General features: G+C 40.9%; 1 protein-coding gene across 15 annotated transcripts in view; it reads right to left on the bottom strand.

The window, feature by feature from the left end:
* EYA4 (EYA transcriptional coactivator and phosphatase 4) overlaps positions 1–15,454 on the bottom strand; it is a 299,421-nt gene that overhangs the window by 253,670 nt on the left and 30,297 nt on the right. For 13 of the 15 annotated variants that reach the window (XM_057739426.1, XM_057739432.1, XM_057739434.1 and 10 more), the window contains exon 1: positions 10,947–11,107. The exons of 1 other annotated variant lie outside the window; for it this stretch is intronic. The gene's annotated coding sequence lies outside the window, so the exon portion shown is untranslated. Of the gene's footprint in view, positions 1–10,946; positions 11,108–11,872; positions 11,955–15,454 lie in introns of those variants that run through there. One more of the 15 variants, XM_057739428.1, reaches the window with a different exon arrangement.

Raw genomic sequence — 15,454 nt, 5'->3', positions numbered from 1 at the left:
CCCCTGGAAGGGCCCCCATCTGTCATTGGGTTGCCCAGCACCCACTTCATCTCTTTGCTAACAAGTAGCTGTGAGGAGTCCTTCTCTCCTAAGAAAACAGAAATACATTTTGATCACATACAGTATGCTATATTTGCAGCCACTTCCTTCTAAAGAATACATTTCAAAAATTAAAGCATATCAAAGGAGAGGTAACAGACAGAGAAAGACAGACAGACAGAGAGTGAGTTTGTTTTCAAGTACCTCTGCCCTGCCTGCTTGAGTATCAATTAGTAAATGATATAAAATCCCTAGGTCTGTCTGACTGCTTCCAGGTAACATGATTACCTGCCTAATACAATTAAAGTAAAACCACTAGACAATACACATATGTGGAATTTCAAGTATCCTTGTAATTACTAGTGAGATTTAAAATTTCTCTACTGTTTAGAAATCACATGAATATTGGTCTAATCACCTATTTATAATATTAATTTTCACACTCCAAAATAATTTTCATATGTAACCCAAAACTCATGTAGGCAAAGTTATCTCCTCTCACTCTATGTTAACATTATATGTTCCCATTTTGTTCTTCTCAGTAATTTTTGAGGCATCTTTCACACATACCTAAACTAGGCAAAGGTCAGATGTAGTACTCAGGCTACAGTCACACTGACTTACAGTCAACTGCACATCAATTCAGAGGCAAAAATATGTATGTGAAGACTAAACCTATAGAATTAGAATGTAAGGCCTGGATTTAGCAAATCAACAAAGGAGTTTTTATGTGAAATATGTTCACTTTTACTTTCTTCAGACTGTACCAATATTATTAAGCTCAAGATCCTGAAACTGTGGTACAAACTGAAAGCTAAGACATATTTCGTTTGAAACTTTCTCGTTACACGAATGAACAAATAATTTAACTGATAAAATATTTTAATCTTGGGCAGTGTGATTATAGATAATACTTTACTTTTTCTGACACTACAGACTAAGAAAAGTAAAAGTTTCTTATTACTGAATATTTATATATAGGAAAAGATAAGTAATTGTCCTTATCAAAAATGAACCAAAAGTATCTACTAACAACAGTAAAAGTAACTTTTTAAAAAGAGACATATAGGTGATTCAAATAAATATCTACTTCCTACATATTTTCCTAAGTATTTTGCTCCCCGACTCATATATTGTTTCCAGAAAAGGAAAATTTGCTGACAACAGTCAATCTGTGTAAAGCTATCTGTAAATCCCCTCTGAGTAAAGTTTATCAAAACAGGCCAATAAGAGTTGTTTGTATGTTTGAACTTAGGAGGAAGGTATGAAAATTCTCCACACTTGACTGAAAATAGAACTGTCCTCTCATGCAGATGCCTGGGAATCTTTTGACTTTATCAAGTGATCTTAAGGTCTACTTTGACTACGAGTTCTCAGCTGAGGGCCATTTTGCTTCCAGAGGACATCTGGCAACGTCTGGGGACACACTGCTAGTCCTCAGAGGAGGGCGATACTGGCATCTAGGGGGTAGCGACGAGGGATGCCACACAACGCCCTACAATGCACAGGAGAGCCACACACACACCTCCAACAACAAATTATCCAGCTCAAAATGTCCATAATCAGACTTTGAGAAGTGCTGCTCTAAATATACTGAGCGATTCAGGCACAATATGAGTGGTAGCATCATATTTTTTATACAGATGCACCTGGCAGCAATTCCAGGTAAGCAGTTGAAAAAAACAGACCCTTGACAATTTTTTTAACTTCCCCTCCTCCCTCAGCCCCACTTTGCCACACTGTCATTACCTCTGAATCCAAGGACCAAATGGTCAAGTCTAGAAAAGGAGATGCCAATGACCTCCTACTGTCTCTGCAAAGATAAGAGTCATAGCAATCTCTAATATTACCTTTTAAAAAGTTTACACTGAGTTCATCAAGGCCACTGTCAATTGAAAGTTAAACAAATTCTTATAATTGCTTCCTTCAGACTGAAAAAAAAGCAACTGGGGAAACAAATATTGGCTATAAAACAAAAGTACCCTTGTAGAATGTTCTTACAGTGGCTTAGAGTAGCTGAGGAACCACACAGGTGAAAGCCTTTAAAAATCTCAATGACTGTGTGTAAAAGTATTTGTTAAAAGAAACGCTGTGCAATGTAAATGGTCCAAACTGAGTTTTCTAATGTCTTCTCTGATGGTTCCAAATACAGCCTCATATTTGCCAAGATCACCTGAGGGTACTAAATTTGTGCTTGAATCACTGCGGACTCAATTTATAGCCCTCAGTCTATGACCCCAAAAAGGACTTTCAGCTCTAAATATCTCTGGAATATTTTGCCTACGCCAATGGAGGGAACACAATCATATTCATAATAGCTAGTACTCATATCAGACACTATTCCAAATGCTTTACATGTACTTACTTGTTGAATTCTCACATAAACTCCAAGAAGTATGTTCTACTACACATGAGAAAATGAAAGCAAAACCAGTTTAATTAACGTGCTCATCATTACGGAGTCATTACGTCAGAACTCGGCTTCAAACCCAAGGAGCCCAGCTCCATATTCTTTGTACTTAATCACTCTGCCATAAAAAGAATTGTGTCCCTCAGATTTCAAGTGCTAAGAGATACCCATATCGCCAGAGATTTTCAGGATCTTCTGCTTATCCACTAGATCACTGACTTCCCAACGGTCATGTGTGAAATAAATACATCTCTATGTTATTCTACCCATACACACAAGCTGGGCCTGGATTCAGAGATGCAATTTTATTGGATTAATACCCAAAATCCCTGAGGTTGTTCTTAAGGCTGTCCTGCCTTGTAATGGTCACAGCTATTCCCACTGTCCCCAGTGCCACCAGCATTGCCTGCATCCTCATTTTCTGCACTCACTCACTCAAAAGGAATTTACTCTCCCCCACCTACTGGAAATATAGAATGGCAAACACTGGTAACAGCTTCAGGAAATTCTCAGTCTAGAGCAGAATTTAAACTTATGTAACCTATTACATTTCAATGTGGCAACGGCTATGCTAAAGGTGGAAACTGGGTGCTTTGGGAACAAAGAGAAAGGAAACATCCAACTCAGCCTCTGGTGGTCAGAGGAGGTAACATTTTGCATCCCAAGTCTTGGAAAAGCAGTAGAAAAGGAAGTTTCAGGGGGAGGGGAAAGATGTCTTCCAGATAGAAAGAACCATATGCACAAAGAAATGAAGTGGAAATGACCAGTGTGTATTTGAGGGCTGCACTTTTCCATATAGCTGGAGAAGAGATTTCTTGTGAGTGACTGGTGAGAGGTGAGAAGGGAAACTTGAGCAAAGTTCTTAGCTTGAAGGGCCTTATAGATCCTGCTAAGAATTTCAGAATTTGTCCTATAGGCAACAGGGAATTTTTTTGAAGAATTTTAAGTCAAGAAGGGACCTGATAAAAACTGTGAACAGATGTGGTTGAATATCCTCCGGATGGGAGGAGAGTCTTGGAGACAGATCTAGCACAGACCAGAGTGGTCCCCGAAGAGAGACAGTCAAGATATTACAGCTATACTTTTGATGACAAAGACAATATGACCAAGCGTGTGTAGCACATACAGCTAACATGATCATCTGAGGATTAAAACTGTGACCTTGGTTACCATGGTTAACTACTTACCAGGCTAACCATTCCTATGAATGGTATATGCCAAGAAAAAGTAGAACTTATTATAAAAACTATCCAGAGTAGAAAAAAGAAATCTATCCATCTCACTAAAATTTTGGCATCTCTTCAGCAACAATGATAATGAAAAAGCATTTAGTAAGGATCTACCATGTGCCCAGAACTTTGCTAGCATTTTCATGCATGAAGCCTTTAAAAACTAAAATCAACAATTGAGAAGACGAAACAGACCTAAATGAAAAGTCTTCTTGGGTCAACTAAGAAAAACAAAACAGTAGCATCATCTTAAAACCTAAAGCTCCCGTACAAAATTTTGGTAGTATTGATGTTTCTGACCCACTCGCTGAGGTTTGCATTCTAAAGGTACCTACTGGAAGCACAATTTGAGATTACTGAAAACCTGCAAAAGGAAATTGGAACGTGACTCGCCCACCTTGTGATTAAATTTGGCTAGAATTACTTGAGTCAAAATCCTATGTGAATACACATTTGCATTAAAATATAAAATTTGAAGTGAAAAGAATTAGCTAATTCAGAGACCTGTGGGCTCTCCAAGTCATCATCCCTTTCAACATACCGGACACATTGTTAGAAATATTCAATCTGTTGGTCAGAACATTCAGGTCTTTTCAAATCCTCTAACATGAGGGAGTTCAAAGTCAGAGGTGAAATGTAATGAATAGATCCTTCCACTGGGTATATGTAGAGCCCTGTGAATTGTGTACATGACCTTGCAGAGAATGAGCCCTCCCAGTATGTGGTGGACCTACTTGATTAAGGATAGAATTTCAAATTTAATGCTATTGCTTTTGTGAGTAGAATTAAACTTAATGGTATATGAACGTAAATTTTTATGATTTAATTGTAATCTTTCACAAGAAATGTCCCTTTCATTTTAAAAAGAAAGGAGGAAAGAATAACAGAGACAGTAGCAATAATTTACGTGAAAATCTAAGGTCAGGTCAATTTATGCCACTGCTGATGTGTCTTCATAAAGTCTTTAAAAGGAAAACAAGATGCTCTAATCAATCAGACCTTTGCAGGAACAAATTCTGTGCACCTCAGGCAGACCTGTAAGTCTATGTGGGAAACATTTTGACTACTTTTTATTTTCTCAGTACTAAACTGAAAGAAAGTTGCAGGTTGGTTAATAAGAATATTCAGGTTACACTAAGGTAAACCCCACACCCTTTGCTGATGTGTTACACTGGGAGATACTCTGCCTTATTTGAGAGTTGTTTGTTGTTCTATTTTGGTTTTTAGTGGATGACACACTCACAAGCTGCATCAGGTACTCTGAACTGACCCCTTTCGTCAGAAGACTCATTTTTTTTAGCAGCCTGGATGACCCTTACAGAGATGTTGGAGGTGCCAGTGGTTGGAGGCAGGGTTGGTGAGTGATTCACAGGCCACCCACGTCCTGCTTCACAAAGGCAGTGGACATTTCTCTAGTGGGCACAGTGTCAGCTTTCACATGAACGAAAGGTTCTGTGGCTAAATATGCAAATCCGAACGAAAACCACTGCTTCACTGGAAAATACATTAAAGTTATAAAACAGATTATTAACAGCAGAACAAGCATGTTTACCTAGGGAAAAGCCTTAAAAATGCAAAGTCTGATATCCACGTAAATTGAAAGTATCTCCGAAATATAAGTGATCCTGCTATCATTTAAACTTGCTCTAGAAATTCATTACACAGTCCTCATCAGTTGATTCAACAGAAACAGCAGATCTGAAATTAATAACCAGCATTCAGGCTTAAAGCAACAAGAGAAAAACTGTAAAATGGATAACATCTAACTAAAGGATAAGGCTTGAAAAGCACAGGAAAAGTCTACATCTAAGTCAAATATTAAAAAGATCTGGACAGAAGTTCTCAACATTTGGGAAGCATTCTAGAATACCAGTTTCTACCAATGTAGTCATTTGACATCAACCTTCATGATTTTGGCTATTTTAGCCAAGCGTTTGTCCACTGTTACTTAATACATTTCTTTAAATAGGTGCTTTAAAATTTTTTTGTTTCAATCCTTTTTTGGTTTTGTCTTAAACAACATTATCCAGGAAATTATAGGTTTAAAATGAAATTTAACATATTTTTCTAATACCCTTAGAAATAAATATATAACTAATATTATAAAAATAAAATGTTTATTTGGGTACCACCTAAAATGAGCTCATATGTGACTGGTGAACGCAACTGCCTAGGGCAACTTTTAAGGATAGGGGATCTGGGTTCAGGCTGCAGAGCTAAAATCCTGGCTCCCCTCTAGTGCATGACTGAGTCTCAGTTTTCTCTTCTGTAAAATGGGAATAGTTGATAAGATTAAAATTAGCTAATCCACACAAATACCTTAAATTGTTTTGCAAAAAGTAAATACATCCTCAGTAAACCGTCAGCTATGATGAGAGGATAATGGGGATGAAAATAATGATTACATACACAGACAGAAAAATTACAACAGTACAAAAACTGAACTGACAATTTTTATTTTAAAATATACTTTAAGGTCTCCACATACTTAAGAATATATACTTTAGGTATGAAATTTCCAGATGGCTATTCTATATTGCTTTAATGAAAGTTCATTTTGAACCTATTCAAATGTGATCACAGCAATCAGACTTTGCCTAAAATTTTTAATGTAAAAAAAATGGAAAAAATAATATTTACAAATCCTAACATCATAATATAGGTCCTTCTCTCCCAGAAGTACATTAAAACAAATTTACTTACTGTACATACATTAAAGCTTTAAAAATATCAGTTGTTGTATTAAAACATTTTACATGGGAAAAAAATTAGAATTCCTGACATTTTAACATGGTGTTACTCTTCATCAGCCATGTCCCGAAATCTCAGGGTGAGAAAAGGGCCAGACCAATGCTGAAAGGTTTCAAATATCAACCTATACTATTATGTCAGTGCCCTAAGATCAATTAGCACCTTTCAATGACAGAAAAGGTTACAGTGAGACTCAGAGGTACACACTTTGAGACTGTTTTAAACCATCATACAAATGTGGTTTTGATAACTCAAAATGGTTTCTATTTTTAAGTTCATCTGTTTTGTCTCTTCTTCTGGAAGAAGGAAAAGGAGTTAGGGGAGTCAGGATAGCGGTTTTTAATTTCAGTACCAGTCTCCTAGTAGAAACCTGGATGGGACATGGTAAGAATCACAAACTTCAAGAGGAAAATGGTGTATCACCAAGGCATATCCTAATGTGCAGAGCCACAAGCAATATTAGGTGACAGTAATGTTTACGGATTCTTCAAACCTCTTAAAAGCAATCAGAGTTGCTTATACTACTTTGGAATATGTGATTCTTGTTTATTTCTTCCACTCAAGTTCAAACTAAGTGAAGCCAGGTTCATTCCACGTACAACTTAATATTCGGTGTTCCCCACGATAAAACTCATCTAACTGCAACATGCTGTCTCACACACTGCAATTAAATACCCCACTGCATCTCACCCATCTCTAGAACGAGTGCCTGAAAGAGCATGTCATTTCTTAGTTCACCAGGAAAAATTCATGAGAGGAGCAGGTACACTGTAAGTCATCCTATTCCTCCTGGTGTGGATTGCATTCACCCAGTAACTGTTGTAATAAAATCCCCCAACGGTATTTCTGAATACAATTAGTTTAAGAGACTCTACAGGGAGACACATTATAAGAGTTTAGAATATGTAAGAATAATATCAACTTGAAAAAGAAACTGTCATGATTATATTCTCACTGAAAAAATAACAAGGTGTTTTATAGATGTTTTGTTCAGTTCTTCAATGAGGGGATTCAGAACATCTACTTTTGATAACACACTCTTCTGTTTGTTTCTTAGATGAGTGATCTGAAATATTTACAACTAGACAGTACCTAATTTTAGGTTTTAAGTGCTTTAACAGCTCCATGAAATATGACCAGCAGCTGCATACAGAACTATGGTGAATAAACTTCTTATAAAGGGGAGCCTGTTTTTACTGAATGTTTAGTGCTCCTGCATTTTCCTAACAGAGGGGAAAAAAGATAATGAAAAATACAATAAATACTTGCACTCTTAAATTACTTAACACTTCACTAAGTCTTGAAAAGGATTATCTCCCCTCTTCTTGAATTCTGTATAAAAAGTGTGAGCTTCCACTGGGTGAAATAAGTGTATTTTTATTATTTGTGAGTTAGAATGTGAACTTCCCAACATCCTAACTTTTCATAACAATAGTCATGGTTTTTCTACCCTTCTACTTTTCTAAAACTTCAGGATAATTTAATTTCAGTGCATAAAACTTCTAAAAATGAAATACCAAGCCACATAAATATATTTTTAGATATGGCATCAGTCGTTTAGAGCTTGCAACAGAGATTGAAAACATGAAACTGGACACCTTATTTCCCGTGGCTATGTAAACTTTATTTACACCCCAAATCATAATATAAATAAAAAGAAAAATCTCAGAAATGGAGGTCTTATTTTTCTTTTTTGTTTAATTCAAAGAGGTTTTTGAAAGAAAAAATAAATTACAGAAAAATGGCAAACTACTGATCCGCCCTCAAAAAAGAAACTTTCATGAGAAGACAATTTTTTTCAACTGGCTTCTACAAATCCTCTAGAATGCAGCATCTGTATTCTCAATAAGAATAATGATTGTTTTATACAAGTTTCCTTTAAACAAATCTTAGGGATTTTTTAACTTTTTAAACTTGAACATAATACTTAAATATTCTCTCTCTCCCTCTCTCTCTCTCTCTCTATATATATATATAAACTTCTCATTCTGTAAAGGAGAAATTGTCTCTAATATCCAGTAAAATTCTTATTCATTAAAAAAGAATAACCAAGTAAATCTTTTAATTTCAGTTATAATTGTGAAACAACCTCTAACTATGGTGGCCTTAGGTTGACACATACTGTTTTCAGATAATTGGCAAAGGAAAACTGGCTTTTGAAAACCTATTGATTTAGACCTTTACCTATTATGAAAGGCTAGGATATATTCCTAATAATCAGAAAAAAAGGAAGTTTTCGGATCATCTAATTATGTTACTTTCAAAGCTGTAACTGTCAAAGGTTTTAACTGCCTTCTACAGTCATTTAAAAAAAATGGTTTAACTCTGAATAGCTTACGACTTTAAATGGGGCGGAACAAACTATTTTTATGGTTTATAATAACAATAAAAATGAATGTAGTTATAGCTGCATTTGGTATTGTTGCCATAAAATCAGATTCTGGCAGCCTAGCTCCACACAAAATAGTTTCCCTCTTCTTACTACTGCTATCTATTTCTTGGGATAATGTTATACCACACCCTACTATGCATCAAATATTGTTTTAGGATTCTCTCCCTGCCCCACCCCCTTCCTAGTTTTTGGTCCTTCGGCTATAAACTGGCCACAAATATTTAAAAAGAAAAAAGGGGCGGGGGGGGGGATAATGTTTGTGCTTAAGACCTAATTCTACCCGGGAAAGGTTACAATCCTTGTCCTGAGGAGGTTTTAAAAATAAGACCAAAAACAACTCAACAGACAGAAAAACCATCCTCAACTTCAAGACTGTCAGTCACCTACGTGCAAATCAAATTTCAGGAGCTGTAGAAGGAGCGCCCGCGGTCCTTAAATGCTCCTAAGACTCCCACCTAAGTCCCGCAGGAACACGCACTGAAATTGACAGACGCCCAAGGGTGCAAAAAGTAGCCGCAGAGGAGAAGAGGAACAAAATGCCATATTCGAGAAGGTATGTTTCGCTCCATCAATTACGTTGATCCCAGGGTACCAAGCCAAAACGGGTAAGGGAGAAAGAAAACTGTTAAGTATGAGCTCTTAATGTGAAACCTAACCTGTTGGTTCTCTTAGGTATCAGATTTTGGAAGTGTCTGTAATGACAGCCAGGAAAGCAAATTAATGGCCAACGGCCCACTGGGTTTGAACACGAGACTCCTGTTACCTCCTCACAGATCAAGTACACAACACACACGCACACGGAGGTGCTCCACGTGGAACCGCTCTGAAACCAAAACACACACCCCGTCGCTATTCTGCATCTTGGCAGAAAGGGCCGAGGGACCTGCACCTTCCTCCACTGCCCTCAGATTAGGATTCATGAATGACTCTGCCCGCTGGGCAGTGCAAGCGACAGACGGCGGCGGCGAGGGGAGAGAAGACCTGCTCCAAAAGATACCCTCCCACACACGCACTCACCCAAAACACAAACCCCATTAGCTTTCAAGGGAAGGGTAAGAGAGGTGGTGGTGAGCGGAGACGCTGCCACCCCAAACTAGGAAAGGGATGACAGAAATTAAACTGCGCTCTCCGGTTTCGCCACCGCTCAGCCGCGGCACTCGGTCGGCAAATTCCCTAATAGCTCCAAGCTGTTCCGAATCCTGTTTACAGAAGAAAAAACCATCTCGAAAAAGTGCTACTAAACGAAAGTTCTGGCTGCTGTGCGGCACAAAATAAAACAAGCGCATACACACACGATCTGCTTCCAAATCTCCCTTAACGACGCTAAAGCTGCGAGCCGTTTCGAGTCCCACAGCCATCCCGGACACCGCAGGCTTTGCAACGAGAAAACCTGCTCCCCTGCGGCCCCGGCCAGGTCCCTCCGTTGAGAGAAGTTATAATTCCTCCATGGCATCCGCGTCCCGGGCCAATGAACGCGAGTCCTCTGAGAAGGCGCCTCTCATTTTACGGACCCCGGCAAACCGAAGGAGAAATTCGGCCCACGCCACACAAAAACTCTTAAAGTGGGACGGCCGCAGCTGAACAGCCCGGTTGGTGCCTCGAGACCAGAACACAAGCATTAAACGCACACACGCACCCAGCACCGTGAAAACCCCAGGCGCCTGGGGCCCTCCATGGGCCCCGGGTCAGCATCCTTGTGTCGGGCTTATCTAGGGGGTCAAGGCAAAGTAACAACTGTCACACGTAGGATGCAGGGCGGACTCCGGGGCGCGCGCCTCTGCAAGGCGGGGACGGAGTGCAGGGATGGAGCGGTACACCCTGTTCCGCGAGGGCTCCGCGGGGGACAGAAAGGCTCGGCAGGGCCCCTCGGGGCGCCAGGGCTGTCCTCCAGGGTAGAACGCACCGAGGCGCTCCGAGCGGCCCGGGCCCTGGGGTAGGCGGCACTCCGCAACCAAGCGCCCGCGGGGACCCAGGGGCCCACACACATCTCCGCTGTACTCCCACTGTCCCCTTCGCTCGGCGCCTCCGGCGGAGCCCCGCGCACTTTCCGGGGAGAGTTTGCCGGATCCCTTAAATCTGGACCTCGCGGGGCCCCGGACGGGGCGTCGGAAGAAGAGGTACTCACCTCTTGCCGCCCGGACCGTCTCGGGATCCCAAAGTTCAAGTGTCTCCCCCAGCAGCGGATCCGTGCGTCCGTATTTAGGTACTTATTCTCGTTCCTTCCAGTGTCGAAGTTTCCCCTTAATGCTGTGCCTCTGGTGAAAAGAGGACATCCCCTTCGGCCACCCCCCCCCCCCCAACAAATAGCGTACACCAGTGGGGGAGAGACGGGGCGGGGGGAGAAGCCGGCTACGAGGGGGAGGAGGAAAGGAGAGGAGCCAAAACTCCGGATCGACGACAGGAAAAAAAAAAGAGAGAGAAGAAAAGAAAAGCAGAGCGCGCGCCCAGCCACCGCGGTCCTCACGGCCCGGCTTCTCCCCAAGCTCTTTCCCGCTGGGAAAGGGGCGCGACAACTTCACGCAGCCAGGCTCGAAGTTTTGCACGGAAGCCGCGAGCGGCAGAGCGTGCGCCGCGCCGCCTGCAGCCTCACACTTGCGCGCGGGATGGGGGCGGAGGACGCCGCCGCCGGCGCCCGCGGCCACTGGAGGCCGCCGGGCCCCCACCCCTCCCGGGGGCAGGCAGCGGGGCGGGGGACGGCGGCGTGCGGGAAAGCGACTCCTTTTTATTCGACCTCGGGTGATCGCCTATTGTCATCCTTTGCGGTCCCGCGTGGGGACCGCTCGGGGCCCTGGGCGTCCCCGGTGGCGCCGCGGTAATCTCCGCGCCCTCCGCGCCGCCCCCACCCCGCCCCCACTGGCCTGGCGCCGGCCGCTGCCACCTCCCGGCGGAGGGGAGGGACCCGCGGCCGCACTCCCCTCCCCGGACCGGGGAACCACTGTCCGTCCCCACCTGCTTCTGCCCGGCGGCCCCCGAGTTGTCTCTAACTCGGTTGCTACCCGATCCCCGGGTGTCGGCCACTCCGGGCTCCCTGCGGTTCTCCTTTCCACTTACCCCAAGGGAGGAGGGAGAAGGAACTTCGCTTCCTTGCAACCACGTAAAGTAAAAACCACCCCACGTCGGACTGGGGAGCTTTCTCTGAAGGGAAGAAATACCCTTTTCGGTGAAGATGTATGCGAAGCACGAGTAAGCAGTCTGGGGATAGGCTGTGCTGGGAAGGGCCTGGGCCCCTTCCAGCGCTGGGTGCAGGTATAGGCATCCCTCCCAAACGCTCAAAAGGTCAGGCTGCGACGACCGACTTCCAAGACAGCGTCAGAGCTTCCCCAGGCACATTGCTGAAGAGACATTTCATGCGTAAGCCTTGTGCGCGTGCATTATGCACCCACATAGGATCTAATATTCTATATGCACCCATGTGGATGTCACAGCCAGAGGTCTGCGCAAAGTTGGCAATAAACAATACATAAATTTTGCATCCATTTAATCACCTCTTAGGTACAACCTATTGCCAATGTTAGGAACAGCTTCTTTAATTGTCACATTGATTATAAGTGTTTTAATTATTGAGAATTTACTGAATGTCAGTTATTACACTGGTCACTTACGGTATATGTGAGTTCAGTATATGTGAATTCATGTAGTTTTCACAACTCTACGGTGATTATTTAATCCTGTATAAGAGATAAGGAAACTAAGGCCCAAAGAAACATAAGAAATGTTCCCCTAGATAAACCCAGTGGTCTCTAAATGCAAAGCTTATGATTCAACAAGCAGCCCCTTACACTGCCTTAGATGTGGCCTGAGAGATGAGGTTAACTAGTAGAAATTACTCCCAAAGAAAATTTAGTTTTAATATATTATCAACTGAATTATATTCTATACAAAGTTCAGAAAAAAGGTTCACCCTCTGCTTCACCTTAGTGTTAAGCAATGGGACACCAACACTGTCAAGTTCAAAACAAAAACAAATATTGAATTCTTGTAGTTTCGACTTATTTTTTGATTAGTGGGGCATTATCTACAATTATTAATAGGCAATGGGAAAGGTGAGGTTGTAAATTTAAACTGATAAAAGTGCTCATTGCTGCTCTCATCACTCACTGGGTCTTCTTTCCTGCAGATTTATTTTGGAGGGCTTAGGCACTGCCAGGCATGTTTCCTTTCTGATGTCAAGGTAGAAAGGGTTCTGGTGGTGGGTTTGGCGCAAAGGGGATTTGGGCCAAGATCTAGAGCACATTCTGGCCTGGAGAGGATGCCAGTTATTATACACTTGAGAGGAAAATATCAGTGGGCAGATTTAATTAACTTTGCAGGTCTTATTTTCCCTGTTTTACAGGTGAGAGAACTGACTCAGAATTTTTAGCAACTTGCTAATAAGTGGCAGTCCTAAGATTCAAACCAGCCTCTGTGTAACCCCAGAGGCCACTCTTAGCCACTGCCATGCTATTAGTATTAGTGGTAGTAGTGAGAAAAATAGTAATTACTTTAGTACAGTTTATATGTTACAGGCAAAATGCAATTTAAATGTTTTGTCAATTATTCGCTGCCTAGGACTGGTCAGTGGCTATAGCAATTAGCATGTGAAAATTAAGTACAATGCTGAATGTAATACTCTCCTCATAAGGCCACAGATTTTTAAATGTCATTTTGGTACGAAACATTACGTATTAGTCTGACCTCTAAATAAAAGTGAGAAGATGCATAATTTGGATAAAATTAAAGTTCATACTTTAGTGCAGCATATTGTTCACACAAATATAGTCTTTTAGCATGTTTCTTTACTCCCTTCTAAAATCATATTTTCAGCAATACCAATTTTGCTTTCAAGTTACTTTGCCCCCCACACAATTTTTATAATCTACATAAGAATACATTTGCAGAAGTTATCCCCCCCAAAAATACAGAATCACATCACAATATTAAACTTCTTATTACTGCTTTCAGATACATTTACATAGCCTTAAATATATATTACATAGATGCCACTGGGAGTTATATAAAATCTCACATTTTCAGTCCACCTTTGAAATAAGTTGAGTGCAAGAAATTTAAGAATTTTAAGGTTGTACAGGCAAAAATGTGTTGCGGAGCCATTATTTCCAACATTTCTACTGCATACCACTTTTATAATTATTGCCATATCACCTTTAATATTATCAGCTCAATATTATTCTTTAAATAAGCTATTTTTATTATATAATTTTATATGATAAAGGAAACTTTTTATGGTCATCATAAATGGAAAACCAGTATAATTTTCCATGCATAGAGGATGGCCCTGCAAATTAATCTTCTGTATAGAAATAAGAATTATCTTGTACCACCTAAAATTATCTCATGCACCAGTTTGAGAAACACTGGCTTAAAGAATTACAGTCCTAAATGCCCATCAACAAATGAATGGGTACAGAAGATGTGGCATATATATACAATGGAATATTACTCAGCTATAAAAAGGGATGAGGTAGAGCTATATGTAATGAGGTGGATAGAACTACAATCTGTCATACATAGTGAAGTAAGTCAGAAAGAGAAGGACAAATATTGTATGCTAACTCACATATACGGAATCTAAAAATGGTACTGATGAACTCAGTGACAAGAACAAGGATGCAGATACAGAGAATGGACTGGAGAACTCGAGGTATGGGAGGGGGCGGGGGGTGAAGGGGAAACTGAGATGAAGCGAGAGAGTAGCACAGACATACATATACTACCAACTGTAAAATAGTCAGTGGGAAGTTGTTGTATAACAAAGGGAGTCCAACTCTAGGATGGAAGATGCCTTAGAGGACTGGGGCAGGGAGGGTGGGGGGGACTCGAGGGGGGGGAGTCAAGGAAGGGAGGGAATACGGGGATATGTGTATAAAAACAGATGATTGAACCTGGTGTACTTCCCCCCCCCCCAAAAAAAAAAAAAAAAAAAGAATTACAGTCCTTACGTCCCCCGGGCTTTCCAAAACAAATTTTCAAGCCTTCACTTTCCATTACTGTAGAGAAATGTTGAGTCCAAAATTCTTTTAGGTATTACATTTAAAATTATGGTATTAGTCAATTGATTTCTGTGCCTAAAATATACTTGAAGTATCTGAAATTGAAGTGTCCTCTTAAAATTAATTTTATTATTATTTTTCTTACTATCTTACTTGTTAAATTCAAACAATTCATAAGCCCCCAATTAAAAACCAAATTATTCTCATGGGAGACAATAGTGGCTCATTATCTTCCACATCGCCCCTCAACAAACACTTAGGAATTAGCCACTGAAAAAGAAACTTAAACTGGTAACATCATGAAGTGGCAGCATCTATTGGCTCAGTCTGGTACTGCAACAAAGTTCTACAAGGCAAGGAGAAGGAGAGGAAAAAGTAGGTCAATGGAGAGAGGCTCAAGGAGCCTGAAAGGACACGAAGGGAGGAAAATTCTGAAGTCCGAAATCTGCTGGAAAATTCTGGAAGTGATTCAGAAACACTAGCAGGTTTGATGTGACATGAATCAGGCCATCAGAATATCCATGAATGTTCAACTTCATCTGAGAAAGGACATTTGTTGTGGAGGGAGAAGAAAATGTGACTTTATAGTGAAAATCAGTGGAAATAAAAGACTTACATATCAGCAATTCTTTCCTTAACCCCT

This window comes from Hippopotamus amphibius, chromosome 6 (assembly GCF_030028045.1).
Source record: "Hippopotamus amphibius kiboko isolate mHipAmp2 chromosome 6, mHipAmp2.hap2, whole genome shotgun sequence".
Classification (NCBI taxonomy): domain Eukaryota; kingdom Metazoa; phylum Chordata; class Mammalia; order Artiodactyla; family Hippopotamidae; genus Hippopotamus; species Hippopotamus amphibius.
The sequence above is the reverse complement of the archived record's forward strand: the minus strand, read 5'-3'. Positions and strand labels throughout refer to the sequence as shown.